This window comes from Mandrillus leucophaeus, unplaced genomic scaffold (assembly GCF_000951045.1).
Source record: "Mandrillus leucophaeus isolate KB7577 unplaced genomic scaffold, Mleu.le_1.0 Scaffold376, whole genome shotgun sequence".
Classification (NCBI taxonomy): domain Eukaryota; kingdom Metazoa; phylum Chordata; class Mammalia; order Primates; family Cercopithecidae; genus Mandrillus; species Mandrillus leucophaeus.
The window spans coordinates 2,687,102-2,692,365 of NW_012103987.1; the positions used below are offsets into that span (position 1 = coordinate 2,687,102).

General features: G+C 43.0%; 1 pseudogene; it reads right to left on the bottom strand.

Moving 5' to 3' along the window:
- Window positions 1-2,152: 2,152 nt before the first annotated feature.
- On the bottom strand, window positions 2,153-4,144 carry LOC105546966 (annotated as a pseudogene).
- Window positions 4,145-5,264: the final 1,120 nt, after the last annotated feature.

The following is a 5,264-nucleotide window of genomic DNA, read 5'->3' on the forward strand; positions in this document are numbered from 1 at the left end:
TCCACCTCCCGGGTTTACGCCATTCTCCTGCCTCAGCCTCCCGAGTAGCTGGGACTACAGGCGCCCGCCACATCGCCCGGCTAGTTTTTTGTATTTTTTGGTAGAGACGGGGTTTCACCGGGTTAGCCAGGATGGTCTCGATTTCCTGATCTCGTGATTCGCCCGTCTCAGCCTCCCAAAGTGCTGGGATTACAGGCTTGAGCCACTGCGCCCGGCACAGCAAATCACTTCTGACGGACCTTGCAAATTAGTATGGAGGAAAAGGCATTAGCAAGGTAAATAAGTGCATACCAAATGTCAGATCTTCCCCAGCTGCATACCAATGTGTTAATCTGCGCCAATAAAGGTACTACTTCCGGGAGAGCAGCTGAAATTGGAGTCCCCATCTGATTACATTTATGACATTCCACAGTCATTCTTCAAGATTCATCTGTCTTCTGCACAGCTTAAACTGGTGAATTAAATAGGAGATGTTATAGGTATCACTACCAACAACCTGTAGTCAAAGTTCAAATAGTGCTCTGGAAGCAAGGAGGCTTTTGTTTCTATCCATGGAAATTTGTCTCAATGGGATCCAGAGCCACGTAGCCTAAGTAACAGGAGCAAGACCTTAGGAGCCCCCGCTTAGCCCTTTAAACTCTTCTGGCCAACCTGGGTTCCAAACCAAGGCTAACCAAAAAAACTAGCTAAAGACAACAAAGGTCATTTCAAGTATTGGCCCCAAGGCTTAGATCTGATAATACTCAACGTTCTGTGCTCATTCCTGTGTTCCTGGCTAGGATTCCTGGCTTCAGTAACTGCTTGGCTTCTCCTATTCATCGACAAAAAATTGGAATTTATTTGAAGATACCAGGGTAGATCAGGGATGCAGCTGAGGCTCGGGATGAGATGGGAACCAGGAACTGGAGTATTGAAAGGAACCCAGAAAGTCTCCCTCTGTCTCCTCTGCATTTCTATTTATTCTCTCCCTGTGCTTTCTGGCTTTTTGCCTTCAGTTCCATGAAACGACCACTTGAGAGCTCCCAAGTTTTTAATCTCTTCCAGAGAGTAGCAAGAACAACCCTACCTATATTCATTAACCCTCTTGTCTAGTTGACTGCTATTCCCCAGATTCCCACTGGTCACTTAATCTTACTAATATTTCAAGGTCCATCTCCAATTTCACCTTTTTTTTTTGTATACAAATGATCATAACAGCTTTATTTATAACAGCCCCAAATTGGAAACAACCCAAGTGTCCCTCAGTAGGTCAATGAATCTATTCAATGAAGTAGTACTCAGCAATGAAAAACACAAAAACGAAAACTCTTGACACATGCTACCACGTGAATGAATCTCAAAATAATTATACTGAGTAAAATGAGGCTGACCAAAAAACGGATACATATTGTATGATTCAATTTGCATAGAATTCTAGGACAGGCGAACTAATATTAGAGCAAAAGGGCACTTGGGGATGATGGGTCCGATTCTCACCTTGATCACGGTGATAGTTTTACGCAGGGTATACATATGCTAACACACTGTATACTTTAGATATGTGCAGTTTATCGGTTGTCAAGTATACCTCAGTAAAGCTAAAATTAAAATATTAATGGGCTCCACATTCTGGAGACACTGGCAGTAGAACTATTATTTTCAGCTTGAAATATTTGGTAAAAGTGATTTGAACTTTATCTTCACAGTTGTAGCAAGGAAACCAAAAGGTATAAACATTCACTGATGGAAAAACAATGTCATAAAGTCATCCCAGTATCTGTGGGGAGTTGGATACCAAAATCCTCAGATGGTGAAGTCCCTGATTTAAAAAAAGGTACAGTATTTGCGTATAACCTACCCATATCCTCCTGTATACTTTAAATCATCACTAGATTACTTATATGACCCAATACAATGTAATTGCTGTGGGAATAGTTGTTATACTGTATTCTGTAGAGAATAATAAGAAAAAAAAAGTATACATGTTTGGTACAGATGCAATTTTTTCTTAAATATTTTTTATCTGTAGTTGGTTGATGTGGAACCCACAAATACAGCAGCAAGCTGACTGTATATACTAAGAAAAATTACAAAGTGAAAATGAGGAATTCTCATTTGCTAAATGAAACCAAATCTAACATATTTCTCAACAATGAATAAAACCACTTGAGAGTCAAATATTTGGTGTCTGACAGCCGTCTCTCTCCTGCATATTGCTGTGGTTTACAACAGTGGTGCCCTTGGGTTCAGAAACCTGAACTGTGGTCTTCAGTTGTTCCCCAAGCTCCTCTATCAGAGGCCCAGACACTCCAAGAGGCAAGTAACTTTCCTTGACTGGTATCAGACTCCTGGATGGCTGTGTTTGTGCATATTCCACCATCAACAATAAGAAGGGCACCGCTTTCTTCAAGAAAGGGACCTTGCAAAGAACTGACTGTCTCAGATGGACTATCTTTGAGTTCATCTTGTTCTGAATCTGAGTCTGAGTCTTCGTTTCCAGATGACACAGTGCTGTCTGAGTCCTCCGAATCAGTTGCCTCAGAGCTGGAGCAAAGTTTCTGCTGCCCAGAAACTGAATGGGCTGCTTTTAATGCAGATTCTTCCTCCTGGACAAGAAGTGCTGCTGCTTCTAGGTCTTCCAGTTCTAACCCCAACTGGGCATTTGTAAGGGAGACTTCCTTTAAGGCTTCTGCAAGAGCTGCCAACGTTTTGGATTTGACATTCTGAATCCACGCGCAGTAGTCTGAGATGTAGAGATCATTCAGTATATATGCTGGGTCGTTTTCCTGAAACATGTTGTGAATATCCAGGAGACACTTTAAAACTGCACTTTTACCTAGTTGCAATATCTTTATAGTCTCCCCGTAGGCCTTCATTGCCAGTTTGAAATGGCGATAGAGTGGGCAACACAACACCCTTCTTCCAAAAGACACCATGATATCATGAACATTAGTCCAAGTCTCCAACCAGCATAGTGTTGGACTCAGTTTCCTGATATTCCATGCAGATTCAACATCCTTCTGTCTTTCAGTGACATGGGTTTCTTAGCAATATGCCAGAAGGATATCAATCAAACTGTAGTACACTTGACGACAAGCTCTCTTGTCTAACAGATAAGATTTATTCAGTTTGGGAGGCCAAGACGGGCGGATCACGAGGTCAGGAGATCGAGACCATCCTGGTGAACACGGTGAAACCCCGTCTCTACTAAAAAATACAAAAAACTAGCCAGGCAAGGTGGCAGGCGTCTGTAGTCCCAGCTACTCAGGAGGCTGAGGCAGCAGAATGGCGTAAACCCAGGAGGCGGAGCTTGCAGTGAGCTGAGATCCAGCCACTGCACTCCAGCCTGGGCGACAGAGCAAGACTCCGTCTCAAGAAAAAAAAAAAAAAGATTTATTGACAAATTCTTGTAGCTGATATTTCTCTTCTTCAGAAAAAGACACTAATGCAGCATGATTTTCTTGCTTCTGACTCTTTTCCAAAAAGGCCGTCGTTTTTTAATATCTGTTAGTCCACCAAGGATTATACTTCAAAATCCGTTCAACTGCCTCATCTTCAAAAAAGTCAGCTAGATAATGATCAGGATCAAACTTGGCCAGCTCAGCTGCCAGGTGCTTCTGTTTTCGTTCAGCTGCAGGGGTGAAATCTGGATCCTTAATAATGTCATTCAATTCATCCTGTAACTGCTAAAACACCCCTGATCATAAGTTTCTGAGCCCATAGTGGCACCGCGGATTCAAAGCACTTTCTGATACCTCTTCATAGGTGTCTGCTCAATTTCCGAATCAAACTCTTCATCATCAACTACTTCCTCGGGAATCTCAAAGCACCTATTTCTTCCACAGGTGGTTTTGCTGTCCCGGATTTTCCTGGTGCCAGAAGAGCAACACATTTTCAGCCCCTCAAAATGCTGGCCAGGGGTTTCTCTGGGCAGGTGAATGGTAAAAATTCCTTTATCTGCATCATAGGACCCTTGCTCACTTCCATTTTCTGCAATTCTGCCAGGAGGGGTTAATTTGAGAAAGTACGGCTTGGCATAGTAGAACTAGAAGTCAGACCCCTCGAAGTAGACGTTGAACTCAGAGATCCGGGCGTAGGGCATGCAGACTGCGATGGTCAGGAAGTCCGGCTCCTGGCTGAGGAGGTCGAACGCCAGGGTCAGCATCGCCACACTGGACTCAAGGGCCAGCGCGGCTCGCCCTCACTGCCGCGGCGGTCCCGCCACGCAACTCTCTCCACTTTCACCCTTTTAAAATAAAAGATGTCTGGGCCAGGCGCAGTGGCTCACGCCTGTAATCCCAACACTTTGGGAGGCAGAGGCGGGTGGATCCTGACCTGAGGTCAGGAATTCGAGACCAGCCCCGCCAACATGGTGAAATCCCTACTCTACTAAAAATACAAACATCAGTTGGGCGTGGTGGTGGGCGCCTGTAATCCCAGCTACTCAGAAGGCTGAGGCAGGAGAATCCCTTGAACCCAGGAGGCAGAGGTTGCAATGCGCTGAGATCACGCCACTGCACTCCAGCCTGGGCGACAGAATGAGACTCTGCCTCAAAAAAATAAAAAAAAGTCTGCCTTCCAGGACACAGAAACCTCCTATACACACATTTTGGCACTTGATTATATTATGTCTTTTACAGTTCTCTGCATGTTTCTTGCACATAAGTCTTGATTCTTCGATTACATATTAAATTTCTATCAAGGATATATATTTAGTTTTCATCTTTCAGAGACCTAACATAGGACTTGGCACCAAGTAGCCCATAGTAAACAGTTATTGAACCGTAATGTATGATTTTCTTTTCTACTTTTCACTGGTATGTTTTTGTTTAAAAAGGGTAAACCACCAGGAATGGAAATGTCCTTGCTATGTTATCCTTCTTCTCTAATTAGCAACCACCCTTCACAATCTGCCTCATTACATTTAAAAAGGATTTTCAAATTAGACATTTATGCCTGGGCATTAACCAGGGACCGATGAATCAGTGCCATCAGCAGAACACTGCCCTGGCTGGCAGACATGGTACCATTGTCAAGACTTGTAATTTACTCCTGGCTTTTCAAATAGTCAATGTGTAACTCCAGGCAAGGTTTAATTATTTCCTAGTAAAACGGGAATAATATAACCCACCCCCACTTTGCTTCCCATGGGTATCGTGAGAATTAATTAGTTCTTTAATAAGAATATATGTCTATAAAATGTTTCATAGTTCATTAGAGGTATACATAAATGAAAACGTAAGATATTGTTCAATGTATTATGAATGTTAATTATTGCTGTATTT